The sequence below is a fragment of the Xenopus laevis genome, chromosome 3S (assembly GCF_017654675.1).
Source record: "Xenopus laevis strain J_2021 chromosome 3S, Xenopus_laevis_v10.1, whole genome shotgun sequence".
In the NCBI taxonomy this organism is placed as follows: Eukaryota; Metazoa; Chordata; class Amphibia; order Anura; family Pipidae; genus Xenopus; species Xenopus laevis.
In genome coordinates this window covers 65,438,247-65,451,755 of record NC_054376.1, presented here as the reverse complement: position 1 = coordinate 65,451,755, position 13,509 = coordinate 65,438,247, and the positions used below count along the sequence as shown (strand labels likewise).

The following is a 13,509-nucleotide window of genomic DNA, read 5'->3' as shown; positions in this document are numbered from 1 at the left end:
TATACACGAGTCAATAAATTTTTCCAGTTTTCTTAGGTAAATTAGGTACCTCGGCTTTTACACGGGTCGGCTTATACACGAGTATATACGGTATATCCTTTTTAGTCTATTCACTTGAGTAGGCATTGGGGTGCTACAGAAATATGGGATATATTTGCTATGCACCCTTCAAAATATTTAAATAAGCAATAATAAAAATTTGAGCCTAGCCCTGTGCAATGCATTTACCTTGTGCCAGATTGGTGATGTCTGCAGCCTTCCTGACATTCAAGTGTTTTTGGGAGAAAAAACTTTTGAATAGAGTTTTTTTAAATCAATTCGAGTTTTTCGAATTCAAATCGAATTGGATTCAAGTTTTCGGGTCAATTCACTTCGTCTGTGGTGAGAAAATTTGATTTTATTAATAAATTTATATTGATTGAATTTAGAGTTTATGGGAAAAACTTACATGAATTGAAATTCGACCCTTGTTAAATGTGCCTCCCCGTGTGTATAAATATGTAATCTTTCTGTTTGTTTCCTGTAGTGGTAGCGTTTACTTTTTTATTGAGAAAATGAAAACCATGAATTGTCCAAACACAACTGTAGACTTAATTAATGGCAAATTTTATGCATGGTATATTGTAAAGCTGACCATAGACGCATGAGATAAAGTTGTATGAATCGAAGGATCGTTCGATTTTCGAACTGTGTGTGGATCGTCACGTCAACCACACCATCGGAGACGCAAAAGTTATAGTAAAGATCATAGAAGGCTACTAGTAATAGGTAAAAACTCTTTGTATATAACAAACACCGAAAGCGAATAATTCTGTGCTTGTTGCTTCAAATAATTTTGTACATGGGAACAATTTCATTTTCCTGCTTTAAATATTTTTTTCTTGCTGTATAATGTTTTTATCTAGTATACATCATAAGTGGGTGGATTTACAAGAAAAGGGTCTTATTGCCTTATTGCCTGCAGTACAAGGTGCCAGATTAACTCCCTTGATATAAGGTTTTTGCATAGTTAGTTTTAAATCATACATTTCTGCTTCTGTTTAAACATAATTCACCGATCTTTCTAAAAAGGAGAAAAATGTTATACTTGAAAAAAGTCAGTTAAGGAATAAAATAACATATCAGATATGTAAAGACTGTACCATGTCCTCATTAATAAGTTATAAACCAAGATATGTGAACCATGGTTGAATTATGCAGTTGAATTTTGATAATTGAAAATTTGCTAGTAATAAACTAGAAACAACCACAGTATAAATGATCTGTTTTGGATTAAAATAGTACAGGTATTTACCATTCCACATATATTTCTAAGGCTGCAACTCACCCACTTTGTCACCCAGGCCATGACCCATCTATTAGACAAAGACCTCGATGACCCGCTATACAAGTTATGGAAAATCGATACCACCACTCAGTCCACATCACACCTCTACCAGGCTATACGCACAGTCCTTGACATAGATGACGAAATCGACTCGACCTTCCCATGGATAAAAAATATCCCTGACGCGACAAACTCAGAAATTTTACGATTCCATGCTAAAATAATGAGGCTGCTCCCGGCAAGCAGATACCAGGAGATGGCCCTCCAAATATTACATAACTCTTACCTTACCCCAATTCGCAGACACAAAATAGGTAGTCTCTCCACTGACAATTGTTTACGATGCCTCTCACCGAAGGCAGACTTACTCCACACCCTTTGGTCTTGCCCCAAACTACAACCTTTTTGGCGTGAAGTAACCGCACTTGGCGAACAGATAATAGGGAAACCTCTCTGACCACTAATTGAATGGGCCCTATTCAGCTGCACCTCAAATTATTCCCAACTGGCAAAATCGGAGAAAACAGTGGTAGGTATACTTGCTGCAGCAGCCAGGAAGGCGATATTGCAACAATGGTTAAGCCCAGATCCCCCACCACTCTTGATGGTCAAACATAAACTGCATCATGTATTCCATATGGATTGGTTGGAAGCAATGGCCAAAAAGGAACAGAACACGACAAAATTCTTTAACACATGGATACCTTATATACTGACACTTCCACATCATGCCAGATATCTCACGATCTACACATTTCGGCAAACTACATGGTATAATGAAGAATCCCTCAGAGAACACCCACTTGTGGTGGCGGCATCCCAGTATCTCGACAACTGGCATCGTGAACAGGAACTACTGGTCTTCGCACCCCCCAGGAGTCACCAGATCAACAGGTTATTGGCATCTTATCCACTGAGTCCCATATAACACCCATTACTAAATTATGAGCTGTATGTTTTGTGAAGTGCTTATATGTTATTGATGTTACTATAATGCATACTGTTACACTTGTGTAACATTCGCTTTTATTACTTATTTTCAAGCATTATTGTTATTTGTTTAAATGTTAATAAAAACATGTTTGAAAAAAAAAAAAATAGTACAGGTATGGAATCCGTTTTTCAGAAACCCGTTATCCAGAAAGCTCCGAATTACGGAATGGCCATCTACCATAGACTCCATTTTATAGAAATAATCCAAATTTAAAAAAATTATTTCCTTTTTCTCTGTAATAATAAAACAGTTTTTGACAATTATCCACCAAACATCAATTCCGAGGGTAAAAAGTTTTTTCTATAAGCTTTATCCTCTTAGTTTATATAGGTATTCCATATGCTTTTAGTTCGCTCACCGTTCAGATGTGGTGGTTCGGGTGCGATATGCCCCGAACCCTGCTCTTATAAATATCCCACGAGGGGGAATACACTCATGTCCAAGAAAGCATTGGTTTTCCTCGTTTATATATATAAATAGGATAGGCTTACCCTTTCGGTAGTGTGACCCGGGTGCTGCCGCCCCGAGTCCGTCGCTAAGGAAACAATCCACTGCATACAATCCAAAGGTGTGTGACCTTGGAAGTGCGCTCCCACACCTTTGGATTGTATGCAATAATAAAACAGTGCCTTATACTTAATCCAAACTAAGATATCATTAATCCTTACTGGAAGCAAAACTATCCTACAGTGTTTATCATTAATGTATAAAGGATTTTCTACTTAAGGTGTGATATAGCATAAATCAGATAAATTAGCACCTGCATGTGAAAAAGTGGAGCGAACTTTATTTTTTAACAGCTAAACAATGTACCCTTATACTGTATTAAAAAACACATTACCAGAAAAGCATTTAGGGTAATTTGGGTAATGAAATAGCTGCAAACAGAATTAAATCCATTAGCAATACCAATTGTCCAATTAGAAACACCATTAATGTAGGTTTGCTAATGTCTCTTAATTCTTTGAAAACACAAATTAAAACCTTTTTCCTGTATGGAGGCACTTTAGCAAAACTTTGAGAGGGGGGCATTTAATTGCTCAAGCATCATAAACTTTCAGAAAAGGCCTGAGGTGCAAGAAGCTTTGTTAGCTTGCAGGTTCACTTCAGATAATGATTGAAAATATTAACCCTTCATTTTATATGTGGCCAACTGCATTGGTATCTAGAAATAATTATAAAACTATTTTAAAACTTAGAATTGCTGTTTGTGTAGAAGACAGTAGTATTTATTCTACTATTCTACTATTCTAGCCTACTTCAACCACCAAACTGCATTCCCTAACTCCTAATATAATAGAATGTATTTAATTGGACCAGTGTTGTTAGTGGAGTACCGCAGGGCTCTGTACTAGGTCCCTTGCTTTTCAACTTGTTTATTAATGACCTGGAGGTGAGCATTGAAAGTACTGTTTCTATTTTTGCAGATGATACTAAATTGTGTAGAACTATAGGTTCCATGCAGGATGCTGCCACTTTGCAAAGTGATCTGTCTAAACTGGAAAACTGGGCAGCAAACTGGAAAATGAGGTTCAACGTTGATAAATGCAAGGTTATGCACTTTGGCAAAAATAATATAAATGCAAGTTATACACTAAATGGCAATGTGTTGGGAGTTTCCTTAAATGAAAAGGATCTAGGGGTCTTTGTAGATAACACGTTGTCTAATTCTGGGCAGTGTCATTCTGTGGCTACTAAAGCAAATAAAGTTCTGTCTTGCATAAAAAAGGGCATTAACTCAAGGGATGAAAACATAATTATGCCTCTTTATAGGTCCCTGGTAAGGCCTCATCTGGAGTATACAGTTCAGTTTTGGACTCCAGTCCTTAAGAGGGATATAAATGAGCTGGAGAGAGTGCAGAGACGTGCAACTAAATTGGTTAGAGGGACAGAAGACTTAAATTATGAGGGTAGACTGTCAAGGTTGGGGTTGTTTTCTCTGGAAAAAAGGCGCTTGCGAGGGGACATGATTACACTTTACAAGTACATTAGAGGACATTATAGACAAATAGCAGGGGACCTTTTTACCCATAAAGTGGATCACCGTACCAGAGGCCACCCCTTTAGACTAGAAGAAAAGAACTTTCATTTGAAGCAACGTAGGGGGTTCTTCAAAGTCAGGACAGTGAGGTTGTGGAATGCACTGCCGGGTGATGTTGTGATGGCTGATTCAGTTAATGTCTTTAAGAATGGCCTGGATGATTTTTTCGACAGACATAATATCAAAGGCTATTGTGATACTAAACTCTATAGTTAGTATAGGTATGGGTATATAGAATTTTAATTAAAAGTAGGGAGGGGTGTGTGTATGGATGCTGGGTTTTCATTTGGAGGGGTTGAACTTGATGGACTTTGTCGTTTTTCAACCCAATTTAACTATGTAACTATGTAACTATGTAACTATGTAACTATATGCAGCCCCGCTTACTAGTGGATATCGGGTGGGTGCGCGAAAAAGCCGACCAGCAACCCTCCCGATATCCACCCACGCCAGCCCAAGCCAGACTTCCTGGTTCCTTTTATAGACCCACGCTACCCTGCCCCAACAATGATGTCACAAAAGGGACGGGGCGAGCAGGCGCGCTTCTATAAAAGTTGAACCGGAAGTCTAAAGCCCCCCGGAAAAGGGGGTGCGAGGTCCAGGGTCAGACTGGGGGGCCCGGGGCCCACCAGGACTACTGTCCGCCCCCTACTGTGATGCGCCCCGCTCGGCGCATCTGCATGAATGGTGCTGTGCACATGTGCAGATGGCAAAATATACAAATGCCGTGTTTACTAGCCAAAATATACACATGCTGTGTTTACTAGCCAAAATATACACATATTGATGCCAATATATTTGTAAGACATGATGAGCAAAATTTTTCACGAAATTTTGCTGCGAAAATTATGCCCATAAACTTTTATGGGTGAAAAAAATTTTGTACATCACAAATTTGTCGTACACTTCGATGTGCGTCAAAAAAACTTTTTGTCCGCGTAGACTTTAATGCATTTCACCGATTTTTCACTGTTTCACCAATTTTTGGCGAATCTAAATGGGTCATATTCACCCATCACTATTTGTAAGTGCTTACATAGAGAATGGGCCAGCACTTCTTAATAGAGATGTAAAGGAACTTTGCAGATTTATATTAAAGGAGAAGGTGGATGGATTGTTGCAGCTACAGAAATCTAGATGGCAAAATGTTGAGGAATTTATTGGATCATTGCTTGTTTAGAACCCGAATGAGAATACAAGAATAAATGTGCTCTGGAGGAGAGGATGTTAAAGGGTAGTAAATGTGCTGTTAGTAATAAAGAAAGAGAAGATGGTAATTTGTTGCTTGGATAATTACCGTATATACTCGAGTATAAGCCGTCCCGAGTATAAGCTGAGGTACCTAATTTTACCTCCAAAAACTGGGAAAGCTTATTGACTCGAGTATAAGCCGAGGGTGAGAAATGCAGCAGCTTCTGGTAAGTTTCAATCAAAAAATTGAGGGTTTCTGCTCCCATTGGAGGTGCCGGCGTCTCGTTTTTGGATTCCGGCGACAATTCTTGGACGCCGGCGAATATTCTTGGAGACTATTCTTGGACGCCGGGCATTATTCTTGGACACCGGCGACTATTCTTAGACGCCGGCGACTATTCTTAGATGCCGGCGACCGTTTTTGCACTTGACCCGAATATAAGCCGAGGTAGAGTTTTTCAGCATATTTTGGGGGCTGAAAAACTCGGCTTATACTCGAGTATATACGGTACTTTCCTACTTATCCTAATAATATCTTTATTTCTAAATGTATTGTCATAAGTTTTTCCGTTACATATACTGTATATTGACCCTGCTAAAAAGACAAATTAAAGGGGTAGTTCGACTTCAGGTTAACTTTTAGTATGTTATAGAATGCACTATTCTTAGCAAGGTGTCAATTTGTCTTCATTTTTTAAATTTTTTGGCATATATGCCCTCCTCTTCTGCCTCTTTCCATCTTTCAAATGGGGGTCACTGACCCAATCTTCCAAAACAAAAAACTATTGCTCTATGAACCTACACTTTAATTGTAATTGTTACTTTTTATTAGTTATCTTTCTATTTAGGCCCTCCTCTATTCATTTTCCTGTTTCTCTTTCAAACCACTGTCTGGTGGCTAGGATAACATGGACCCAGATAGCTGCTGAACAAAAATCTAAATAACTAATTAAAAAAAACAAGCAAGTAATACAAATCATAAAAAATTGTGAACAACCCCTTTAAAGCACAATTTATTTTTGCTGCTTCTTTTGTTTCCTTTTGTCTTCCTACTTATCATCATAATTAGCTATCATCACAAATCTAAAATCTTGGATCAAAATATTTATTTTAAACTTTCAGACTGGGGTCTTGATGGGGAAAGTGATAACTGGAGGATAATCTGTCCAGTAAATGTATATGAGAATATCTCATTACACAATCTTATACCCTCTTATATCCTTATTAGCCCTCATTTCCCCCTCCCCACACACATTGTGCACTGGTTCACAATGCAGTTACAACAGGCCATAAACAGACAAACCATAATTTGTTTCTGGTTTGATATTATGTTGCCACTTGGTTGTGTTGTAATTGATATGCATTGTGTCTAAACCTTTTAAGATCTGCAGGACTGTGATGGACAATGGGGATTTGTAAATAAATTAAGTAATACATGAAGAAAACCCAGCACATTCATTATTTCATAGGATGATTCACAATTTCCTCAGGTGTTTTAGTAAGGAGGGAATCCTCTTGAACATTGTGAGCAAGATTAATTATGCTGTCCTTTTACTTGGTAATTGGCAGATGTAGTTTGCACAGTGGTCTATTTTTGTGTATGGTAAGTACCAACCTGCATAAGACAAACCAGCACTTTAAAGACTTCACTTTATTTAGGCGCTGTGGTTGTCTCCAGAAACCCTACGGATTACCCACACATTATGGAAGTGATTGTGGGAGTTTCTATAAAGAGCAGTTTATGGGGAAGTAGAAAAATAGCATAACTGGGCAATTAGAAGGTACCTGCACATGGGTAGAAATGGACAGAGATGCAATACTGTACTTGAATTTACAATATCATAATTTGAATTTAATTATGCAGGATGTAGAAAAACAAGAAATGAACACTGGAATGGCATGCTTCAAGTACAATAGTAGAGAAGTTCAAAAACTGTAGTAGTGCATGAAGCACAGCTTTATTAAAGGATGAGGAACACAAAAATTTAAAGTATTTTAAAGTAATTAAAATATGATGTTGTGTTGCCCTGCACTGAAAAAACTGGTGCATTGGCTTCAGAAAGATATAGTTTATACAAATAAGTTTCTGTGTAGCCATAGGGACAGCCATTCAAAACTGAAAAAGGAGAAAAGGCACAGGTTTAGATAACGGATAAGAAATATAGAATATAATGGGATTCTACAGAAGTTTTCTGTTATCTACTATGTAACCTTTGCCTTTTCTTCTTTTTTCAGACTGAATGGCTGCCCCCATGGCCACACTATAGTAAACTATAGTAGTCTTTCTGAAACAAACATACCAGATTTGCCAGTGAAGTCAGCACTATGTCATATATTAAACTTTAATGTTTTGGTGTTACTGGCTCTTTAACTATAGCAGTGCTATTCCCACATGCAAGAACAAGGCAAGAGCAGGTAGTATGCTGGGATAAAAAGTGTACTTAAATATTTAAAGTAAACACATGTAATGAGAAGAATTGACTGCACCTGAAAGTTGCATCCTGCCCTCTTCTCCATTTCTGAAATTTTATACCAACAGTTTATTCTCTGGAATTAAGACGTTTCTATGCATACTCGGTATCTAATAAAGGTTAAGTCATTTCAGAAACTTTGCAAAAATGGACCACTTTACACAGATAACAAAAAAACATATCTCTGCAAGAAAGATAGCAAGGTCTAGACACCTTAATTAAACGAGAAGCACAGAGGTGCTTATTTCGATATGGAGCTTTTACAGTAAAATACCAGAATTAATCATGCTGGACTCCTAAGAAAAAGTGTTCTGGCTTTAACAGGAAAAAGCCAAAATGATTGTTGTGTTATTTAGCTGCACAGATAGACTAGTAGTCTGAACAAAGAAATCTGTGTTAATTCATTTGTAATTTTTACATTTCAGTTTAAGTAAAATGTTAAAGACCCCATGCCTTTCTTCCTGTATGCGTATACCAAGCAATCAGGCTTTCTTCCTCACCTATTCAGACCAGACTACAACCTGTGCCAAAAAAGGGTCCACTTAGTCTTATGAGTCTGCTTCCAAGCCCCCATATGCAAATGAGACAGTGTTTTCTGGCCATTGCTGTGACAATACACACATATTTGTTGACCCAGTATAAGATAAAAGTAGCAGGCCTTTAACAGAACTCTCGGCTACCATTTGTAAACTGCACACATTAAAATGTACTGGTTAATTAGCATTACATCTTTGTGGCTTTTAAAATATGTTTTTGTGTTTCTTTTAGTTCATTGGAGACTCCACAATTAAAACTATCCAGTCGAGTTGTTTTGATGCTTAACTTGGCATTTAGCAAAGGAAACAATTTGGCAGTATCAGTGAACTGTATGCCAGTTCAGCTCCACTGGATGGATAATAGTGACTTTATCACTGCGGAACAGAGATCATTGGTGCTTTTGCAGAAGTAACCTTTCTAAGCTTCTAAGAATATGATTCCTGGCAAAAAATGTTTGATCTTGTTGTGTATGATGTGTCATAAAATGAATGTGGAAAGGTCATAAACAATACTGCCTGATTTTTCTTTTGAGAGAAAGGTACATGGTAGTCAAATGACTGAAGCATTATAGTGACATAAACTACTTTTAAAATTAAAGTTTTGATGATCTTATTACTTAAAAAAGTGTAGTTCAATTTACATTTTTATTGTGATAAAACACCAGAGCATCCTTTGAGGCATCAACCCAGCTTAGTTATGCCAGCACTAGCCAGGAATTTGATGCATTCTTTGCAAAGAAGAAACCCCAAAGGCCTAAGAAATCCCTTTTCCAGTATGTTGCATTCACACTGATCTTAACCAGTTTGTTAGTAGGTATGTTTCCTTGTGCAAACGGAATGTTAGCTGGACATTCCTTATTTTGTTTATATTATGTTTGATGCTTGCATACTAATATCCACTGCCATTTTAGTAGTCCTGGGGCAAAATAAAGTTTATGGTGGGAATATTCTGCATATAAGATAATACTGGGCAACACTGAAATAAAGTATTACTGTTGTGATCTATTTTGCCTCAGTCACTACCTGAAGCTGCTGCTCTTGTTTTCTTTTTTCTCCTAATTTTTTGTTTTCTCTAATGTTGCAACTGAAATGTATGTTTATGTATTAAGTGTAGGTTTTAATTTTTATTAAATAAATTCCACTATAATTTGGCTATTCATAATTTGCCCAAGTAAACCCAGATGCTTCCATTGTAGCATTTTGAACTATATTAACTATGTGTACTTTATTTCTTATTAGTTTCTGTTTAATTATTTCTTTGTATCTTATAGGTTTGAGTCATCTTCGTATGCGATTAGCATGATCGCTTATTAAGGGAGCAGAGGAGGGAGCTCTACAGCAAGAGTGGGGAACTGCAAGATAAGCTGATCAGTACTCAATTTAGTACCATTGCGATACATATTTCTGAAGTGTATGGGGCAAGTGATGACAGACCATCGTTCAAGCTAAGTATAATAATAGTAATAATAATGTATTAAAGACACATGCTGATTAATATCCTTTTACTTTGACTTTCTAGCTTAGATAATAGAGGTATTTGTGCATTTAAGTTCGATGAGGGAGCCTATATTCTCTGCAGTATTCTGTTTTTTAGTCGCAGTAGGTTTTACATTCTTAATCAAATAATACTGGCAAATTTTCTAGATCTCAAAATTTTTAAAAGTTACCTAATAGGCCCTGGTTTTCCCAGGGAATTACCGTTGTACAAGTGTAAGTATAAGACAGTGACACCCGGGGCTGCTTTTAACAGACATACATCTATTTTATTTACAGTGGAGGTTTGCAAAAGTAATTTAAACATCACATAACATAAATAACAAACTCACATTTTTTTTCTGGCTGTCTGCCTATATAGGACTTTCTTTTCACTAATGCTTTAGCCATTCTAAGGTCAGTTAATTGCAGGGGCAGAAGTGGCATAGGGTGCAACAAAGCACATCTGCTTCCTTCTGCCTTGGCAAAGTGCCCCCTCCAGCCACACACCTTATCACTGTGTGGTTGCTCATTACATATCACCTGCATTGGTTTCCTTAGTCTGTTGCCACTCTTGAGGGAGATAGTGAGTGATGCAAAAGTAGGCTATACAGGCAACCCTAAGATAAAAGTTAATAAAGCTGTGGTAAGCCTTAAAAGGACAACCATCATATTAGCAAGACAAGTCAGATGTCTGTGTAGCTATACAGTGTAGATCATTTCTAAAAGAGAGTCATACAAACACCATATGTATTGCAGGTGGGGAGCTTACCCCTTTTATTGTGACCACCTGTGCATCAACGTTTCGGGGGGGGGGGTTTCCCCTCCCTTCGTCAGGATGTGTAGCTATACATAGTTACTTTGCACTTACATTTGTTTCACCGGTTGCATGAAATTAGCTTTTTGCGCAGGATGTGCAATATGCAGAATCATGGCACACACTAAACAGCATCAGAAAACCTTTCTGCAAAAACCCTACTAGTCCTGCCCATCTGTTCTATTTCCTGGGAACTGGTGGCACTCGGCACTCAGCACTTGTCACACAGCCACCCCTCCTTCAAGAGGAATACTTTTACAAAAGTGAACATCCCCATTACCAATTCAGAAGTAAAAAAAAAAAAGCTCAATTATCTATAAAAACAGGATAGATGATAACCAGTGCCTGCTGTAGACAAGCAGTGACCTAGATTTAGGATTTACCGCTGTTCATCTTTAGGGTAATTTTTATTGTATTTTAGTTCAGACATTCTTCAAAATGATTGATAACGGCTGGATTATTAGGGTAAATTTGCAGAGATCTGTAATTGGTGGCTAGGTCACTCGTGACAGCACAAGGAGCAGTTTTACTCCAGTCCCTGGCTTGTTGGTAGTTTCTACAGGTAATCATAATTGAGATGGTGGCATTGGGGAAGCTAGTATCTTAATAATAAAGGTTTTGAGTGGTAATAAGAGAATATATTCTGAAAAGGTTGCAGGAGATGCCAGAAAGAATGTTTAGGATTTATTTGCTTTCAACTTGTATGGATGAGGGTATACTAAGTCAGTTTCTGAGGTCTGATTCTTTGCAACCTCTTGAAAGATACAAAGTCTTAAGTCCTCTGTATTATTGGCATGTATGCCACAGCTTTTACATAATTCAGTTAGTTGTCTGCTCCGTTTAAGATTCTCTCCCTATTGTCCCAGAAACAACAGTCTGTTAATAAATGATCCAGTGGAATTAAAGGAAAATCTTGTCATACCTCGAGCAAAACCTACCCTTTACTTTCTTACAGTTACCCATCTTTCTCCTTGGCAAGGTTATAAACATGAAAAGTGGAAACACAAAAGAAAATATTATTTTTCAATCACATAATGCTTTGTGTATCCTTGGTTTAAAAGCAATCACCTTAGACAAACCTTGTAAGGCCTCCTTTTGCGTGTGTTTTTTCCAAGTTATTGGATTAGCCTCAGTCTCTCTCTTCAAAGACCATCCAATCAAGGAAGGGTTAAAAACCAGGGTGTTTTATGACTGAGAATTAATTAGTGGAGCATTTTCATGCAAAACATCCAATTTTTTGATTAGCAACGGAGCAGGGCTGCAATTAACTCTCTGGGAAGCTGATATTGCCATCTTTTTATTCTGGGGAAATAAGATTATCAAACTGAGGTCAGACACTTGATAGAGAAGGGTTTTGATGTGCAAGGAGAATAATAATTTTCTTGATATTCTTTGTAAGATTGTCATTTAGACCACGGCAAATGTGATGTGTAAGGGTGGTGGTGAGGGGGGTATAAACAAATCTACAGCATTATCAAGTGAAAAATTCACGTAACAATAGCAATAAAATCTTAATTTATGCTGCAATATTTTATATCACTATGGGGCAGATTTATCAAGGGTTGAATTTCGAAATAGAAAAAGCTTAGAAATTCGACCATCGAATTGGAATACTTTGACTTCGATATTGAAGTCAAAGTTTTTTTACGTTGAATTTGGCCTTTGCTGTCAAAGTAAAATCATTCGATCGAACGATGATATCCTTCGAATTGAACGCGTTTTCTTAGACTTCAAAAACTTAGAAAAATGCTCTAGAAGGTCCCCATAGGCTAACAGCACTTTGGCAGGTTTAATTTGGCGAAGTATTGAAATCAATGTTTTTTTAAAGAGACAGAACTTCGATTATCAAATGGTCGAATATTCAAACTATTTTACTTCGAATCGAAGTCGTAGTATCCTATTCGATGGTCGAAGTATCCAAAAACTTACTTTGAATTTTGAATTTTCGAATTCACTTCAACCCTTGATAAATCTGCCCCTATGTGTACAGTAGCATTTTGGCACCATGGATTATGTTTTAAAATTATCTCTGTTTCTGCTGCATTGACATTGCAATGTGACATTGTGATAAGTTCAAATGTTCTGCTGTTAGATTGTATTGGAAAATATTTTGACAATTATTGCTTTGTTTTGTTAACTGTGACATTTTCTAAAAGTGCAGGTGCAGCAAATGTAAATGTTGACATTACTGAACACCTTGCACATGTATTCTTTATAAACCATTTGTGCCTGCTACTAACCTGTGGGATCTAGAGATAAAGACTGTGGTGGTGATTGAGGATTGAGGAACACCAATGCTCATATTCATTACCATTGGAGACAAACATCACTGGGGATGTTGTTCATAGCAACCAATCAGCAATTATATTTGAAAGTTAAAAATCCATAGCAAAGCAACGAAAAGCAAATATCATAGTATATATATACAGAGTGTGTGTATGTATATATATATATATATATATATATATATATATATATATATATAACCAGCAAAGAGCCAGCACTCTCGAAAAAAGTGTTTGTTTGCCTGGGTACACGATCAATATAATATCTCCATCCATCCAAGAAGATCAGCACTCTCAGGGCTTAAAAATATGAAAAAGGTTTTATTGAAAATAACACAACATAGGACTAATGTTTCGGTCCTGTCCAGGGCCTT

At 37.2% G+C, this 13,509-nt stretch overlaps 1 pseudogene; it reads left to right on the top strand.

Moving 5' to 3' along the window:
• The window catches only part of LOC108712343, a 198,664-nt pseudogene that overhangs the window by 46,516 nt on the left and 138,639 nt on the right, over positions 1 to 13,509 (top strand).